General features: G+C 39.8%; 1 pseudogene; it reads right to left on the reverse strand.

The window, feature by feature from the left end:
* Positions 1–19,124: 19,124 nt before the first annotated feature.
* Positions 19,125–20,412, reverse strand: LOC101569756 (annotated as a pseudogene).
* Positions 20,413–20,540: the final 128 nt, after the last annotated feature.

Raw genomic sequence — 20,540 nt, forward strand, 5'->3', positions numbered from 1 at the left:
TAGTGTTTGTAAATAGGATATCATGTCCGCATCTTGTACAGCAATTAACCACTAGGAAGAATGTATGTGATGTGTTAATTATTGAAACTGTCCTAGAGATTTAATTTGAAACTGTCTCATTAATATTTGTTCTCAATAAAATTATGGGAAAAAAAGAGAATAGTTTCAGAAGAAAAAAAATTTAAATATAGCCCATTTTTTTTTTCTTTTCTATCTTTTTTAAAAATGTATTTGGTTGCCACAGGGTCTCACTACACAGCTCAGACTCATAGTGATCCTCCTGTTTTCAGCCTCCCCAGCAGTGGGATTACGGGCACATACCCCTGTGCTTGGAATCTGTGGCAGGCTCAACCTGATCTGGGTGCAGGGCTGGCGTGGCATGTGGTGTGTGGTGCAGGGATCGAACTGCAGTTCCTGCATCTTGCCTAAGCTTGCCCAAGCAGACATTTTAGTCTGCTGAGCTATCTCGCCGGCCTAAGAGACCATTTCTTATTAGTAAAAGTATTTCAAAATAAAATAACAGCAATTCATTCTTTCACATTCAATTTTGCCAGAATCACTGCAAGTTTGCCTCAAGACTTCACAATTCAGAGAGTATCATTTAAATTAAAAATTATTTGAAAAAAAGAAATATAATTCTCCCCCTTGAAAATCCAAGCCACTGAAAATCCATTCAAGTGAAAGCTGTCAGACAAATGATGAAAAATGTTAAGTAGCTTGGCTAGATTTTGGACACAATCCCTCCCCAAGGGTATGTGCACTGAAAGTGTGGTCTCCAGTGTGCTGATATTGTGGTAGTGGGATCTTTAAGAGGTGAGAGGGGGCTAGAGAAATAGCTCAGTAGAATAAACACTTGTCTAGCAAGCTCAATGGCCTGAGTTCAATCCCCTGCTCCAGAAAAAAAAAAAAAAAGAGGCAAGATCTACTGGGAAATCCTTAGATCAATAGTGATTAAAAGGATTGGATATTTCTTGTGGGGTCCCTGTTTAGTTCTCACAATTCATTCTTTTTTATCCTTATCTCCTTAAAACCTCTCTTTCCCCAAATAGGCAAAACAATAAGCAAAGACATAAAATGTGCTAGACACCCTTGTTACTAGATTTCCAATGCTTCACATATTCACTGTTATGATTTATTTCTAGATGTCTATTTTCTTCAAAGACTCATGAGCGCACAGGTAGGGATTTGGGGAAATGATTAGATTGTGAATACATGGTATTCACCATTGGGTTAGTCCGCTGATAAGTTTATAGCCAAATGTGATGTTGGGAGGTAAAGCCTGGTTGAAAAGGTGCATCGCTGAGGGCGTGTTCTGGAAAAGTGCTTCGTCTGTCTTCCGTTCTCCTTGGTCTTTCTCTCTGCTTCCCTCCAACATGTGCTGAGCTACTTCTCCTCTGCCTTATCCCCCACCATACTGCCCTGACTTGGAGCCAGCCTGCTATATGGACTGGAAACTCTGCAAACTGTGATGCAAGTAGATCTTTCCTCCTTAGAGGGCATTGTGGGTGCGAGGCATTGAGCCCCAGGAAACAGAAAGTAACCACAACACTCTCACTATAACACTGCAAAGTCTTAAACTGTCACCATCCTAGTGAGTATGCAGTTTTAGTAATTGCAAAGCTGGATTTGCCTTTCTTTGACCATTAATGATAACTGTGTAAATTAAGCACTTTTCCATGTTATGGCCTATTTGGCTTTTCTCCTTTGGATATGCTTTTTCAAGACTTTTAAAATATTTCTAGCAGATTGTCTAGGTTATTGTTTCTTTACATGATTTTGTTTTTGCTTCATTTGTAGAATTATTTGCATATTCTGAATTTGACAGTTGTGTGTGTGTGTGTGTGTGTGTGTGTGTGTGTGTGTGTATGTGCATTTTATTAGCATTTGGTTTATACTTTCCTTCTCTTGGGATGAATAGGGGTTTTACAATTTTATTTATTTATTTATTTATTTATTCATTTTTAGTACAGGATATACAGAGTCTCACTACATAGATTGGACTTGTAGTGGTCTGCCTGTGTTCAGCTTCCCAAGAGCTGGCATTACAGGCATACGCCACCACACCCAGTCTCAATCGCCATCTCAGCAGGCCCCGAGGGCAGGGCCGGCATGGCACACCAGAGATCGAACCCTGGGTACTGCCTCTGTGTAAGCAGGCACTAGGGGTCTTTAAATTGTAATGTTTTAAAATATCAAATCTTTCCAAACTGATCAATTATTTGTTTACACTTCAGACTTTTTTTGACTTATTCTTCATATTATTCCTATTTACTGAAGGATATAAAGACAGTGTCTTGTCAGTTTCTCAATATTTTATTTTTCCATTGAAATTGCTACCTACAATTTACCTGAAATTGATTAGTGAAACAATAGGAGTTTTATTGAATTGAGTTTTATTTTTCATCTATTTTTTTCCACCTAGATTTAAATTGGCCTGGCTCCGTGTAGTGAAAATAGCATCCTTTCTCCGTGGTTGTACTGACTCGCTACCCACGTATGCACCAGTCTACTCTTTCTCTCTAATACTTTGCAGGAATCTGCTCCTCCATGCTTACAACAGCAGTATCTTGTAATCATCACTCTAACCTTTGTTCTTACTCCAAACTGCCATGACAGTCCTTGGTATTTTGGATTTTCCCATGAATTTTAGCCCTAGATTGACAAATTTTCCCCAATATCCATTGCGATTTTGCTCTGAATTACACTGAATTTAAAGATAAATATGGAGAGAACAAAATTTGAAAAATCATAGATCTTACAATCTGTTACCTAGATATGTCTGTTCATCTGTTAGGCCTCTTTAAGTAAATTTTAAGTAAACTTTTTAAAAGCAGCAATGTGCATTAAGGATATACACTTCATAAAAGTACAATTTTATTAATTTTTCCAAAGCAAGCATGTCTATTTGTCAATGTTGAAATAAAAATCAAGACATGGCAGAACAGCCCATAATATCTCATGTCCCTGAAGAAGTGCCTTCCACCTATCTTCTGTGAATACACATGGACCCAGTGGAAAAATATGGTATCTATAAAGAATTTGCCAAAGGCCACTCGTGCTTTGTTTATCCTGGATCATCTTTTGTGCAGTGCGCTACAATTTCAGAGTTTAAAAAAAAAAAATTACCTTCTTGTTTTGTTCAAAGAGAAAGAAAGCAGCTGATTTCCTGGAATTGGCCCTGTTGTAGAGATAGCCTTTGTTGCTTTCAGTTTCAATGGAACTTAAATTCTGAGAACTAGCTCTTCAAATAGCCCTGTACTGGCCCAGTAAATTGTCTTCCTGGCTGTGGAAACACTCTGACTAGGTCATTTTTCAAATATAATATCTGGAAGTGCCTGCAACTTGGAGGAAGTAAAGGAGTAACACTAATGATCAGATTCTCATCACCTCCCATTTTACTGTTTTTCAAGAGCAGCAGTGTGGCACTCAGTTATTCAATCTTTCTTACAAAATGATTGCAAATCAGCTTGTTGCAGAAGCTGTCACTATTTCTCTCTCTCTCTCTCTCTCTCTCTCTCTCTCTCTCTCTCTCTCTCTCTCTCATTTTTTGATTATTGGAGAGTGAAACCAGGGAATTCACAGTCAGCTCTATCCCTCATAATTTTTCTCTTTCTTTTTAGACAGGTTCTTGCTAGGTCACTAAGCCACCCTGCCTGGGCTCTGTATTGTGATGCTTGTGCCTCAGCTTCCCAGATGTGCACTCCACACCCAGATGGAGGCAGGACCATTAATGCTCAATGCTTACTGTCTTCAATTCATTACACCCAGTGGTTAAAAGCAGCTGCCTCATGCCACTTATTTGCTGAATATTTTCACAGCTTGCTGTTGCACCTACAGAGAAAGTCCATTTCCATATCATGCTCTGCAGTTTCTCAGAGTCTGACACTTGCAGCCACCTTTTGAACCCCAGTTTTCTCTGCTGCAGCTGGACCTTCATTCTGGACCAACCAAACCAAGCTCTTTTGAGGACTTTGCACAAAACCCTTCTGCCTGGAACTCCTTTGGCTTATCACCCCCACACCACTAAGTGGTGTTCAATAGTTTCATCTACAGCAAATATGCTTTCCTAAAGGAAGTATTTCTGGCTAAGATTAATAGGTTCTCCTTTCTATGCCTACTTTTGACGCTCTGTATTGTTTTCTTACAATGAGTGTCAGAAGTTGAAATACTAAATTTGTTGGCAGTATGATTATTAAAGTCTTATTTCTGATTTTAGAAAAAAAACCAGGGGGCCATGGAGATAGCTCAGCAGAATAAGTGCTTACCTGGCATGTGCAGGGTCCTGAGTTCAATCCCTGGTTCCACAAAAAAAAAAAAAGAAAAGAAAAAACCCAAAAACTACACCTGTTTTGCTAAGCACGGTATTTTCACAGTGCTTTCCCCACCATGTAGTCTATGGTCAGCAGTTAATATATATTTATTATGTGCTAAATGTATTTATATGTAAAAGTGCCTACTTTGTTTATAATTAGCACATAGGATTAAAGTTGTTTGTGGGGCTGGTGAGATGGCTCAGTGGTCTAAAGCACCTACTTAGAACAAGCTTAGCAAAGCACAGGAGGCGCGGTTCAATCCCCCAGCACCACATGCCAGCCAGCCCCACCCCCTGGTAGGCTGAGCTGGTCACACACACACACACACACACACACACACACACACACATAAATAAATAATTTTTTAAAAAAGAATTTAAAAAATAAATAAATAAATAAAGTTGTTTGTATCCAGACCTTTCAACCTTGTAGATAAGACATAGAAATTCTATTTCTCAAAGATGTGGTATTCTTATGCAATGGAGTATTACTCAGCTCTAAAGAATGATAAACTCAAAGCTTTTATATTTAAGTGGATGACACTGAAAATATACTGTTCAGTTCAATAAACCAGACACACATGTGTAAATATCATATAGTTTCCCTAGTATAAGAACTAAAAAGAAGAAATACAAATAGCAAGGTATAAAACAACTAAAAGGAAAGCAAGATCTTGAGGACTAACTAATTAAGAGAGGAAAAGGAGAAGATCTAGGAAACATGACAGTGACAAGCCATACAGCTATATGTAGAAGATGGGTAAGGCAATGATCCTGAGAATCTTCAGATTTTTGAATCTAGCAGTTAATTGGAAGGATTCTCACCCTGACTAACTATGTATACTGGTACTTGTGAACTAAGCAACTGCACAGAAGATAGCAATTTGTAACAGTAGTTTCATGCTTGGAGCGCCTGTCATTCTGGTCTTCTGAATATAGGTTGCTTGTCATGACATGCCAGTTGCCGCTGTGCTGTCTCTCAGGTAGATGATTGTTCAAAAAGAAGGGGGTGAATGAAGGCAGGAGACAGGAAAAGGAATGTTGTGGGACTGTCCTGCTTCAAGGTTGTATATGGTTAGATTTCAGGACTTATGTGTAAACATAGGAATTATATAATTCTTTATATCTATTTTAAAAATATTTTCTAATTTTTAAATGTTTTTTCATCATATTCTGTAGGGACTTAAAATTTAACATATCAATACTGGATGAAAAATACTTGTTCCATGTTATGCCTAAGATATTTGGTATTCAGACAGATAGTGAGGTTAAGCTTAACAGCCTAGGTTGCATGGTAATAACAATAAGCTTGTCTTCTGGATAGTTAACAACCTAAGTTTACAGACCAAAATTAGAGAAAAGGAGGGGTACAAGGAAAGCCAACATTTTGGCCCTAGCCTTCCAAGGTCAATTAAGACTCAGAACATATGAGAACTTGTACTGTAATGTCATGTAACTCAGTAGTGTCCCAAATTTTCTCATCAAAGAGATTATGGGGCCAAAGAGGAAAGTGATCAATGATGTAGAGCCTGCCTAAGGAGAGTCAAATAGAGAGAAAACATTCGCTCAGGCTTTCACAGAGAGCACATTGGTGAAGCAATGGCCAATGACACATCTACATGGCTGACACTGACAAAGGCTCTACAATCTGAGGTACAGGATCTCAAGATAAATCCTGAGGGCATTTCACTGACCTTATCAGACCAAAAAGCTACAACTCTTGTTGCATAGGTCTTGCTTTACCTTGGTCTTAACTATACAGCAGAAAAGTATAAAAATGAAATATAAGAAGTAAAGTCATGCTGTTATGTTGAGCTGTAGGGGACTCAGGTCAACAATTTCTGCCATTGCCAGTGAAGCAGAAGACCCAGTACTATTATGGGCTACTGGACTCTTTTAGAATATTTTGCTGAGTTAACACACCTATAATATTCAAGTGAGAGAACTAAAGAAAAAAGGAGATATAGATGAATGTCCATTTTGTATCTGTGTATTCAAAATGGTTGGGATAGATAAATAGTTACATTTTCTTAATGAGTATAGGGATTTGTTCTAATGGAGTTTGTAAATAGGATATCGTGTCTGCATCTTCTACAACAAGTAACCACTAGGAAAAGAGTATGCAATGTGTTAATTTTTGAAACTGTCCTACCAATTTGATTTGAAGCTGTCTCATTGCTATTTGTTTCTCAATAAAAATATGGAAAAAAAGAAATTCTATTTCTCATCCCGCAAAACATGACTTCATGAACGTGAAATCACTGTAAATTGTTTTAATCATGATCATCAGCCTGTCATGTTAGGTTTTGCTTTGGTAGCTCTACAACTTCAAGCCAACCTCTGTCTTTGTAAGGTAAATATGTTACACAAAGAGGCACTAAGCATAAGGATTTTACTTTGACTTGCTTTATAACTTTAGTGATTGAGTTAAATTTTATTGTAATAGCAATTATTTCCTTGATATTATAATAAATAGGAAATAAAAATAATTACTAGTGACTTCTGATTCTAGGAGAATTTTAACTAGATAACTTGAGCTTTGCATCACTGTCTAATGGGAAAAAGTTTAAAAAATTAGAGCAACCGTCTTTATCCATTGTATTAGCTTGCTGTATCTATTGTAATACTGGAACAAAATTATGTATTTCTTTCTTCAACTTCTAACATCCAAAACACATTGATTCTTTATCAACACCTTCCTCATATAAACTGCTTGTTCCCAAAAGGATTAACTCAGTCTAATATCAAAGTTCTATGCAAAAGTTTATCTAAATATCACTTAAAGCAGATATGGATAAGAGAACAGGTATTCATCTTACAGAGAAATTCCTCTCTATTTATAAGCTTGGGAAACCAAAATATCATGGTAAACAAGTATCAGATAAACATTCTCATTTTAAAAGAATGAAATCAGAAGGAAGAAATGGATTTTTTTGTCCTAAATAAGTCAGAAACCTTGCACAATACATTCCATTACTATGAGAATAATCTGCTTTAATCTCTGTTCCGACCTCTGATATCACTAACGTAGCGCATGCATCCCCTGAACTCATGCAGGCAGAAGCCCCTAGCACCTCAGTGCATGATGGCAAATCCTCCTGAAATTGAGGCGTTGGTGGCCTTGATTCTTGAGCTTATGTCTTCTGAGATTATGTGGGCAGCATGGATCCAAAGGCTCCTGCCTTTGTGACTCCGCCCACCAAAGCATTCTGCATTTCATCCTGTCTCTCAGTGACATCTAAACTAGTGTTTTATACACAGTTGGCACTCTAGTCTAGCCAAGGTGACAGAAAGGTGAGAAAGTAACAACTGATTCCATTTCCAGGAGAGGAGTTCCATTTTTATTAAGGTAGTTCATGGCCACACACTTCATGCCTTCAGCAAACAGTCACAACTATTTGGATAGAAAAGAGCATAGCAGTGCCCACTACCAGGAGTGATACTCTCAGAATGTCAACCTTGTGGCTTTTGGTGTCCAAGGAAAATGTGACTCGAACGGGCACTGAATGGAACATCAATGTCATCCCATGTGTAGGAACACCTGGACCACTCTTCTTGAAGGAAGAGCGATCTTCTCCATTTGGTTAAACTTAGTCCTACTTCCATGTACTGATAGACACAGAGCTGGCTGGGACTTCTCCTTATCCCTTCAATTGGCTTTAAGTCTTGCAAATTGGTCCAGCAGAGGTGCTGAAGTGTAGTCTTTGAAGCCAAGTGACTGGACAGTGTTTCTCCATGTCAGCAGCTCTGCAAAGCATGTGTGAGCCAGGATGGCATGGAGAGCCACAGCGATGGAACAAAGCAAGGTCAGAGGTAGTACAGAGCATTGGCCCACCATAGCTGGAAGTCCTTACTCTGCAGCCAACTGTAGCTATGCGCTACACACACTCTATTGTGCTTCAGGAGAAGGAGCCCACCCCCACATTAAGAGTACATGTAGTGAGCCTGGGGTTTGTCAGGTGCCATGTGCCACACACTGGCAAAGCAGAACTGAGAAGCATTCTTTAAGCTTGCAGCAGGGAAACAAATTCTCAGACATGGCAATGTTCGCAGCACAAACTGGGAGAGGTTCTTAAATTCCTGAAAGGAAATGTCCCACACCCAAAGGCATTCTTGCATTGTCTTGAATAAATCAAAAGGCTGCCCATGCAAGACTGCATGTCCTTACAGCCTGCACATTTCCTAAACCTGCTTGGTTGTTGAAATAACAGATAAAGCACTTGGAATTTGGCAGGGAATTCTGCTTCAAATTTGGAGACAGAATCAGGTCTGAGTCTGAAGTGGCCCCTCAGTAAGCCATCCTGCTGACCTTATCCAACCCTATTTTGCTTTTAAAACCTCCTTGCCATTTTGAGACAACACATTGCACATTATCGGGGCAACATGTTTCCAGGGACAATATGATATATAGATCCAAGAAGATAACTAGGCATCTAGGTAACTAGGTGCCCAGGAAGATATTCCTGGAGAATAGTCCTAACCAGAAACCCCACGTGCCCGGCTTAAGCCAACCAGAGTGTGGAGGGAAGCAATGGAATGAGATATACAACTGATAAGATTCTAGCAGAGCAAGAGGGTTCTGCAGTTCAGAAAATCACTGTCCCTGTTACAGATATACACATAATTTCTTAGTTTGATGTTCATAATAGTACAATATGACAGGTGACTGAGTTATAAGGACATGAAGGTTAACTTGGTTCACAGTTGCAGTTCAAGGCCAAGTGGACAAATCTAGTGTTAGATTTGCTGGAAGATTCTGGGCTGTGCAAGGCATTACGTGATACAAGATAGGACATGCTCGAGTGTGTTCTTGGCTCTTTTCCTCTTCTTATGAAGCCAGGAGGATTAAGTTGTGGGGATCCCATCCTGCTGACCATATCCAACTCTAATGAACTCCCAAACTCCTATCTTGAGTATTATAATTAGATTCAGTTTTTAACCTTTAACTGGTCACACTGAGAATTAGATTCCACCATAATTTTCTCAAGAAACAAACAGTATTTCAACCACAGCACACTGCAGGGTTTATTGACAATGTGCTCCCACATGGCCAGCACATACCTGAGGTATATTCTGCTATTTATTACTACTTTGGCTAATAAGTTTAGTAAGTCTTATTGATAATGAAGTTTGAGGTGCTTGAAGTTATTATGTCTGGGCTGGGCTATTACTATGAAAGCATGAGACAAGAGAAACTTCAGCCTGGTAGGACAAATCAGTATTGCTTAAGTTCACATCTATTTTCCATAGCTGTGCTGATTCTTATCAGGACATTTCGTACCCGAATGACAGAGGTTTCTATAGGAAGAATAATAGGGAGAGCGAGCTCTTCCCTACATCTCTCTTGATCCATACTCTTAAGAGAGCAAGTACTCCTGTCCACTGACCTGGATAAGGGTTGCATGGTTATAACCACCCAGACCACCTGAGTCCTGAGGTACAACCACTATGGGGAACACCTCCTCTAATTGGTTAACCAAAGACTTTTGGCCCCAATAGTCCAATTCAGGAAAACATGTCACATCCTCAACAAATTTAAAATAGTCCCTATATGGAGGGATCAGAAATCTTCAGGCATTATCAGGGAAACTTTCACGCGTTGATATTCTGCCATCTCTTTCTCCCTCTTCATTGAGAGGCACCAGAAAGTTGCATTGCCCCGAACGTTGAAATAGATAACTATATTATAATGCTGTTATGGCCCAAACAACAAACTACCCCTAGAAAGGATATTTAAGTGGAGAAATGAGATAAACAATGGTTGAGTATACTGAGATTGGCATTTTGCTAGTGTAACCTAATTAGCCTCCCTGATCTTTTACTGCCTCCAAGCTCAGTGTTTCCCAACACGTATTGCAATTCTACTTCTCATGTGTCTCAGTTAATTTTTCTCATTGCTGAGACAAAATATCTGGCCTTGAAAGTTTAAGGAGGGAACATTTATTTAGCTCACAGTTTATAGACATTTCAGTTCATAGCTAGCTGGCTCTAAGGCAGGGTGGCATGGTAGAGGGGCGTCACAGAGGAGAAATGGTTCATGGTATAGAAGGTGGAAGGCAAAAGGCAGCAAAATCAGCAAGCAAACAGTGAGGACAGCAGCTATCCTGTATATCTTTCTATCCCTTATATCTTATCCAGGATACATGCCTTTGGGGCCGATTCCTAATATGCACATTCAGAACTCTTCTGAAGAAATCTCTGGACTAGTGTAGCAATCACACACTTTACTCTCACTATTGCACACTTAATCGAGCATCACACATTCTAGATCTAGCCACCTCTGAAAAGCCTCACCTATGACCACACAAGGCTTTGGGAGGACATCATCTCGGTGGCTTTTGTTGGGGTGATAGTATCCAATGTTGCATTCTGGTGGTCTTTGTGTAATTATTGCTTCATCCACCCAGCTTATCATTTCACTTGGAGTAATATAGAAACAGATGTGCATCTTACGCCATGGGATATATTCATTGCATGCCATAATACTGTGCTTTAATAGACTGATCCTGCTCTATATCTCAAGTCATAACCAAGGTATTTTTATGCAATAGTGGTTCCTGTATCTGCGTGATGCACTCGAAATGGTCCCATATGAGAAGATGTCACTGTTGGTGAGGCACCATCAGAGTCCATGGCTGGAAAGTCATTATTCATTGTGATCAATTTGCCATCTTTGTGTGGGAACTAAGCTCTGGTTAAGTTCACCATATTGTACAATTAGATATCTTGCAAAACTCTCACAGCTGTGCTGCTCCTTTGACTTCTGCTATTTCTAGGGCAAAGCTTCATGACCCATGCTGTTCTTACAGCTGAAGTAAGCTTCTTCATTGTGTTCTGTTGTGAACAATTAAGACAATTTGACGAGCTTTTGCTACACTGGCTCCTGAGGTCTGTTTGCACTGCTTTTTGAGTGGCCCTTTGCCATGGAGATCAGCATGACTGATGAAGTGGTCTCATCTCCATGCTGCAAGCTGTTGCCCGAGTCTCCTCCCCCACAGAAGGGAGCTCTTCATGGTCCAGTCATTAATCTGCCATTCATTTCACATATGTAGACCTGTAACAGGAAATTGCTGTTGGAGCTGTTACTACCACATGGTATTTGGTCTACTGGGAAAAGTGTTCTTGTCTGGCTTCAGTCAAAGGCAGAGAGCTTTAGAACAAATGGCCATAGCAGCCCAGTGGACTCCATCAGCTTTGAGTTTTGTAATTCCATCCATGAACCAAGCTGTACATCTTTAAATGATGGTCTCCATTTAGCTAAGGAAAGTTAGTACCTAAAGCCAATTTACAACCCTCCAGCAGCCTCAGGTAATTTATGTGTCAAAAATTCAATGGGTTGATGCACTTAAATTGTAGTCCTTTTTTGTCACAAGTTTGTTTGCAGGAATACACACCACTGAGACTAGGTGGTTGAGCTCCCTAGGCACATGGTACTGTATGCTGCCTGACCTGCAGAGCCGACTCTTTGTAGAAAATCAATGCAAAGGTGACCTTTCTGCAGGTAACTTTAACTAAAGAGTCCAAACTCTTCCCTAGTTATGGTACATATTGTCTCTCATAGCCAAAACAAGATTACTATATCCTGAGATTGATTAGAGTTGGTGGGAACTGCCAAGATCAGTGGTTCTTGCTTGACTTTATTAGGGACATTCTTCTGTTTACTGATCAAAGGGCTCCCAGGAACTACATCTGTTGGGCAAATCCCTGAACATCATCAGGGTTGATCACTCAGTCTGTGTATGCTGTATGTACCAAGGCAGGGCTGACTCAATTCTTAGGTGTCAGCAGAGGAGGAAATGTACTTCTCTTGGTAGTTAGATTTGTTGCAGTTCTAGCCCTACCTATTGATGTTGCATCACAAAATTGAGCTATCCCATTGAAGGTGTACTGCTGAATGAACAAAACCTAGTCATAGCCTTCATCTCACAAGAAACAAAGAAAACATTATCCAGATCTACAGATAACAGCACATTGGTTCATGAAATACTTTAGTGAACAATCATTCAGGAAACTAATTTGGCCCAGTCCAAATGTCAACTCATATGGTGGGTGGGGCATGTCTATGGTTCAGTTAAAAGGTTAGTTTTCCAGGGGACCCATAATTACTTCCTGATTTCATTTTCAGTGCGTGGAATCAATACCATTTTTGCTGTCTTCCTGGTCACTTATAAAAGGGACTTTTATCCTCATAAAAATATATTTTAAGTCAGAACAGATTAGATTTATAAACATATAAATCAAGGCCAAGGTGAATGGCCTTGATTATATTGTGTATTTCCCATTTGTGTGACTTTCAAAGACAGTCATCATTATTTTTCTCCCAGATAATTACTTTTCCTGTAGTACAATTGGTCTTTTTTTATTCTTCCTCTTAAACTATCTTACTATAAATTTTTATTTTTATGGAAGCTAAAAGAAAACAATGTAAATTGTGTGGTCTGTACCATGTTTTTTGCAATTGATCAGTTCTGTTGTGACATGAAAACAAATGTTGGTAATATGTACAGGAATGAGCATGATTGTGTTCTGATTAGACATCTTCTTATAACAACAGGACGCAGGAACAATCATCCCACAAGCCAGAGCCTGCCAATCCCTGTTATGCACTATTGCTTACTCCTTCCTTTGAAGTAACTACAAAAAACTAGCATTCATTCTACTTACTATATGAAATACACATATCCTTTGGTAGGTACATTTTATCTTCAAAAAATTTTGGTGAAACTAAAACATTTATGTATCACTAATAGATAACAACACAGTACTAATTTCTAGTTTTTTAAAGAGAATTCATTTAAAATCCTGATCTCAGGCTATGCCAAATCCAACTTAATATATTGTCAGGAATATATTGTAATTTAATTAGAGATAGTATCTCTACAATCGTTCCATGGGTTGTTCAATCCAAGAAGTTTTGTCATTTGTAGTAGTCTCAATCAAATTTCTTAGATGATTTATCTCTGTATTCATTTATTCAGATTTCTTCTTAAATCTTTCCTTAATAAAATCCTTTCATATATAAAATAAAGAAGTTTATGAGTATGGGAAAGAAATGTCTTGTAAATCTCCACTACTTCAAGTGTTAGGTTTATATTGAAGAATTTTATTGGATTGACTCTATTTTCTGCATATTGTGGTTTTTTTTTGTGGAACTGGGAATTGAACTCAGGCCCTTGCGCTTGCCAGGCAAGCACTTATTCTACTGAGCTGTCTCCCCAGCCCCTGCATATTCTTTTAAACAGATAATATTCAGAACAGAAAATATCTTCTGAGTTGGAGCCGGTCAATGAAAGTATTTATAATTTACAGCTTTGTGAATATACTTATCTAGGTCTGGTGGCAGAGACTCCTGGTGGACTAAGCACTTGCTTAGGTAAGTGCAGGGGCCAGGGTTCGATACCTGGTGCTGTATGTGACGCTGCTCCCACCCCCAGGCGCACTGAGCTGGCAATGGGGTCTGGGCACGGTGACACATGCCTGTAATCCCAGAACTAGGGAGGCACAAATCAGGAGGATCACTATGATTTTGAGCTGTATAGTGAGACCCTGCACACACACACACACACACACACACACACACGTATACACACACACACACCTAAATCCACTGATCTTTACTCACCATGAGAGTTTGATAGGGTGCTCAGCCAGGCATGAGTACAAGGTTATAATGTTCTAACAAGAATGTCAGATGGGAGTGATTCACCAGGCCACAATTCGCAATTTTTATTGCGAATTTAATATCTTAGGTCTTATTGTATGTATGGTCACAAAATTTGGTATAAACACATTCAGATGGCAAAAAAGAGAATTTTCCTCCAAAGGTTTGGGGTGGCATGAGAAGATATTCAGTTATTCAAATCTACATATAACTTGAGCAAATTTAAAAGGTATTAGGTCCTTATATTTCTAAATCCACATATATCAGGGAGTTATACCAAAAAGTCTAGGTCAGGATCTTTGTTGGGAGCAGGGTTTCTGATAATTGCTAGTGACCTCGAAACATCCTGGTGCTGCTTTCATTAAATATACTTGGGTGGAATAATTACATGATAGTCCACGAAACCTTGTTTATGTTAGCTCAACCCAGACTTATCAAAACAGAAACTCAACTCTTGAAGAAGTTACTACTATCCTTCAAAGTCATAGGAAGGCTGAAGATATCCTGGATTCTTCAGAGTTTCGAAGTACAGTGAAGCTAAAGGCAATGAAAAAAGCCAGGATCCTGCATCCATGTGAATCAAATGCAATAAAAGGCAATGATGCTCCCCTTTGTCATTCTGCTTTAACCTTCTGTAATTCTCTCATGAGGTGCCAAATCAATCACTGTTCAGGAATTACAAGGATTCACACCAAATTCACCTTCATTGTGTTCTCTAACATCACCATCAAACCTCTTGATTCCCTTCTAGCTCCTGTTTCAGTTGGTCTGTGTTTGCTGAGACTCATCTCGAGTGCTGCCATCTACTACTGCTGCTCATTCTGCTTCTGCCTTAGCAGCTTCTGTTCCTTCCTGACTGCTCAGTTCTGAGCTTCTCAGCCACCCAACGTATGTTTTAGAGACAGAAAGAAGGCTTGAGCTCTACTCTCTTGAGATCAGAGACCAAACCAAATGTAAAACAGACTCAAGAGAACAGAGAGTGTAATGCAGGCTGTGAATAAATAAGGGCAAGAAAAATGGGCAGTTGTTCACCAAGAGCAAAAAGTATCAGCTGTGCAAATGAGTAGGTAATGGAGATCTATCATAGAGTATAGGGCCTGTAGGTAATGATACTGGATCATTTATTTTAAACTTACTATGAGGCTGATATTATAGGTTCTCTTCCCCCCCCAAAAAAAAAAGAAAGAAAGAAAGGAAGAAAGAAAGAAAAGTCCAGAACTGGTAGAAAGGAAAGGAAAATTTGAAATAGAAGAGTGTGTGTTGATGACTATATATCTGTTTTGATTGTGGTAGTGTTTACATGACTATATCCAAGTTTTCAAAAGTGTGTTGCAGGACTGGCCAGATAGCTCAGCAGACTAAAGCACCTGCTTAGGCAAGTGCTAGGGGACTGGAGTTTGATCCCCATGCCATGCTGGCCATGTCCCCAGGGTACGCTGAGACAGTGAATGAGACTGGCTGTGGTGGTGTGCTCTGTAATCCCAGTGCTTGGGAAGATGAAAACAGGAGGATCACTAGGAATCTGATCTGTGCAGCAAGACCCTGTAGACTCTGTACTAAATGCATTAAAAAGTGTATTTCATTGTGTTGTGAAAACAAATGAATTTAATCACATACGAATAACATATTAATATAACCACTTAGAAAGAAATAATATATACTCATTGGTAGGAAATCAAAGGAATAAAAATAAACAGGTAGAGCACTTATAACTAACTGAAAAATGAGGGTAGGGAATCTCAAAGACTTCTGAGACTCAGGGGTCAATGGCAAGGGCAGGATTTGGAAGGCTGGAGAAAAAGTTTTGATTATTTGGTTGATGTATCACCATCTACAGATAATACAGTATGCAGGAGACGACGCATATTTCAGGAATGTCTTCTTGATGAGTCTTTCAGAGAATCCTTCATCTATGCTCACATCAGAGAGCTGTGCTTGCTTCCTGAACCTCCTGCCACTTTCTTTTGGTAGTGAGTGATTTATCTCCATATAGGATGAAGTTTTCTTTTTCACCCTATGACTTCTGGAAGTGCCTAAGGCTTTGTTTGCTTTAGAAACAAAAAAAAAGGAATTTAGATTTGCACTTAGGAAATTCTATTCAAACAAATTTATCCATGTCCCTTTTTCTTTCTCCTTAAAATGCTCCAAAAAATGTGTGAGTGAAGCCTGGCATTTTATAGGTTCTAGAATCAAGATAACTGGAAAGTACCAACTTTCCAGTGAGCACTCCAAGAATACAGAAGTAGGACTCCAGGAACCAAGAAAGTGATCACTGATCAGTTAGAGAATACAACAAAACTAGTGAAAGTGAAGAAAGAGAAAAGGATGAAGCAGTCTTAACAGATATGCTCAGCTCTCTTGGAAATGGCCAGTGAGACTGGAGGTGCTGTCTCCACAAATGAAAGGTAGCCCAGAAAAGGTGGGCAGCCCCAAGGAAAAACAGCAGACCAGCAGTGCAAGCCCCAAGAAATCTCATGTTGTTATAAGCTCAAAATAAGGCATGTAATTTTCTTCTCAACTTGATTCCTTCATCATAAACTAGTGTTGGAGAAGAAATTCACTGCAAGATTTGCCATTTTGGCAGTGAGATCATCAGCAGATATTTTGGGATGGGATTTGTGGTTTAAGACTGAGATACTCCAGAAATCAGAAATCACAGAACAGCTTGGCCTCAAAGTCTCTTATACTACCACAATGATGGGAAGAGAGATGGCCATAAGAGATGGCCCATGTTAGGGTTGGTATCTAGTTGTCCCCATAAAGCCTTATGCACTCATTGGGCAGATTTCTAGACTTTGTGAATAATTCATGATCCAGTACTGGGATTGTGAGTAAATAAACTTTTTCTTCCTTAATTTTAGGTATCTGGTATTTTGTCCAACAATGAAACAAAGTAACAGACAACCTAAAGAAGAGGCAGGCTAGTCACAGATTCTCCTGAGATGTTTAAGTAATGCTGAGCCCTAGGTGGAAAGGCACAGGAAGATTCTTAGGATCACTGTAGTAAATAGATCAAAACAAACACCTAGCAGGCTTACATTCAGATAATTAATTCCTGATTTTGTTTATCTCTGAATAGAGACAACACAGTGCTCCCTCCCCCTCCAAAAATAAACTGTAAAAATCATAATTAAAGTCAAGTCCCCCTATCATGATTACATTGACACTTTCTAGCCTGTAGAAAGAATAACAATACTTTAATTTTTTAATGGGATTGCTATAGATTACATGGTTCCTGTTGTGAGGGTGCTAATATCATCAGTGGAGTGATTCATTGAAGAGACGTATCTGAACAGACTAGGATGAAGTCAGGTCTAGTTAGAAGAAGTAGGTCACTGGGGCAGGTGTAGAAGGTACGCCATTTCTCTAGCTGTTTCTGTCCTCTTGCTGCTTTCTAGCTTCTGTGAAGTGAGCAGCTCTCCTCTGCCATGATGTTTCTGCATTTAAGCAAGCCAGTCATGAACTGGACCCTCCAAAATCTTAAGCCAGAGACCTTTTCTCTTTAAAGCTGTGCACATCAAGTATTTTGTTTCAACAACAGAATGATAATGTAAAATCACAAGGATGAAATAAGAAAGTACGAGAACTGATAAAGTGTATAATGAGCATTAAGCTTGTTTAACAATAAATGATACTATGTGTTCATTTATCAACAAGGGGGCTACATTATATACACAGAGGCAGTCACAATCAAGCATGCAATGCCGGCAATCACAAGGTCCTGAGTTCTATACTCAGTAATCCAAAAAAAAAAAAAAAAAAAGGAAAGAAAGAAAGAAAACCAGACAAATAATTAAGCACTCAAGTCAACTCCAAAGAAATCACACACATCTCTGGGCTAAAAGGTGTCATATGCTTTGGTTATTTTTTTTTTTATGTGTTTGGTACAGGGTCTCACTACACAGCTCACCTTTGTAGTGGTCCTCCTATTTCCAGCCTCCCAAGTGTTGGGATTATGGGCTGCACCACCACACCAGGTCTCAGTGGTTGGCTCATGGTACCCAGGGGCAGGTTCAGTGTGGAATGTGGTGCCAGGGATTGAAGCCCAGTCCCTGTGCTTGCCTAAGCAGGTGCTTAGTCTGCTGAGCTATGTCACTGACCCTACTTTAGTTATTTATAAGAGAAGCAAAAATAAAAATGGCAGCTTTTACATTAAAGGCAATAATGTCATAATATCACACTAATTTTAAAACAAATGCAACAGAGATGATAATATAGTCAAAGATTTTACACGTTAGAGAGCAAAACAAATCACTGTTACAATAAATCCTAATATTGATTAAATATACTGAATGTGCCAAAGGGGTTACCAAACCTTTTGGAGTTATAGATTGAGGGTGATAAGGAATTGTCCTGAAAGTCTTCCTTTGAGCATTGAAAGATTTGTAAGTTGCGGATCTGCACAGTGATATATGTGCATCTATGTTTATAGCAGCACAGTTTGTCATAGCTAAATCTTGGAAACAACCCAAATGCCCATCAACTGAGGAATGGATAAAAAAAGATGTGGTATTTTTATACAATGGAGTATTACTCAGCTATAAAAAAGATAAACTCATGGCTTTTATAGGTAAATGGATGTAACTAGAGATTCTGCTCATTAGTGAAATATATCAGAGCCACGTGTGTAAACACCATATCCTTTCCCTAGTATAAGAACCTGAAAGAGTAAATGAAATCTGAAAGGTAGAGTGGGAACCATAAAAGTGAAAGAAACTATTCCAAGGAAAGAACAACTGGGATGAGGAAAAGGAGAAAAGAAAGAAGGAAGGGAAGAAGATACACACACACACACACACACACACACACACACACACACACACACACACAGGCTAGCTTGAGTAATTGTTCTGCTGATTCCTGCTGGTCTATTGAAAGGAGCAGTTAACACTTTTTTTTTTCTCTTTTCTTTTTAATTTTTTTGACAAATTTTGCATGCTTATATCTGATAATCTGAACAACTACTTTGAAGATGACAATATGTAATATAATAACCACTGTCGAATTCCTACCGAGGGTTTTTTTTTTTATGGTTTTTTGATGGCATCCTCAACTTTCTCGTTTATTATAATCGTGCTTCACCACAACTCATTCCTAGAGTTGACAAACTACGTCTTCCTTGATTGACCTACTCAACACAGAATAGTATTGTCAAAAGGGGAGATTCATACAGCAGACACCGTAGTGTGTGACATCAGTAAAGCGCTCGATTAAATCTTCAGTCAGTCTGTGTTCTCTGCCATGTGTTACTCACATAATGTCAAGAGCCAGTCGCAGATTATTCATTGCTTGGGGAAACATGCCTTGGTGTAGCTGCAGTTTGCCAACTTTCACTACTGAGGGGATGGCTTCCTGGGGAAAAATATCTGGTAGGGCTCCGTGGTGCGAATGCGTAGAACAGCACCTCCTCCGGGAGGCCAAGGGTGATGCAAGCCTCCATGCCGCAGTCAAGCGCCTTCAGCCGGTAGATACTGATAATCAGGAAGCCGGTCAAGTTGCTGCTTAGGATAGACTGGCACGTGGCCAGAACCCGCTCCCACTTCCGGTTTGTCTTCATATCTTTAATTTCTTTTCCCCTGGATTCTTTCACCCCTTTTCATACCTGCTTATCACTAGTTAGCATATCAGCATCCTTGTCCTGAATTTGGCACCGAAAACAGTCACAGTCAAAGCAGTACTGATCCCTCCACTGCTTAAGGCCTTCCTCAGTGGTCGTCAGCACGTCCAGACAGCAGATAGTCTCTCACCCCGAAGTCTCTGAGGGCACGCGGTAGGAGGCGGGGCCCACTGATCACGGTGGAGCAGGTGGGGTCACAGCTGTGGCTCAGCAAGGCCGTCTGGGGTACAGGCCAACGCCACCTTCCTGCAGCTCGCATGACAGATGGTGAAAGCGTTGCAGATCACTTTTGCAAAGGCTTCAAAAACGTCAAAAGAAGGTGGCAGCTGAGAAACATCCCGTTTCAGCATCTTTTTTCATGAAATGCTGAAATGTCACTGCAAACTGCCTGCGGCCTTCTTTCTTATCTTCAGTCAGTTTGTTAATATTTGATTCCAGATCATAGTGAATAAAGTTTCTCTGGCTCAGCAGGTGCTTCTTCCGTAGGCCTGATGACAACTCTGCCAAGAAGTTTCACTGAGTCGGGAGTGTATTTGGGTTTGCAACTTTTGAGACACTTGCATTCCTGCTTGTGGTCCTGCCAAGCTCTTTTCTGACACTTAGCACTACAGTATTTGGGAACTGGGCGTTGAGAACATCTCACCAGCTTTTCCCTCCCGAGCAGGCAGTGATCGCAGAAAACACCGCGACTCCCTCGCAAACGGTGTATGTCAAGGGATCCCAGCGGAAGAGCAGTTCTCCCGGACCAGCTGGGCCATGGCTATAGCCCGTTTCCCCTGTCCACGGTCGGTTGTGAACTTTTCCACCTTCAGCGGCTCCTTCCTCTCAGCTCAGCCAGCACCTCACGACTCCACTGCTTACCTCAGCTGGCTTCTCGCATGCTGTCGGGACTGCTTCCTATCATTTTGTTTAGTGAAGTTCTGCATCTTTTATTTTTTTTTTTCCTTTTG

Source organism: Octodon degus, unplaced genomic scaffold, assembly GCF_000260255.1.
Source record: "Octodon degus isolate 3935 unplaced genomic scaffold, OctDeg1.0 scaffold00074, whole genome shotgun sequence".
Classification (NCBI taxonomy): Eukaryota; Metazoa; Chordata; class Mammalia; order Rodentia; family Octodontidae; genus Octodon; species Octodon degus.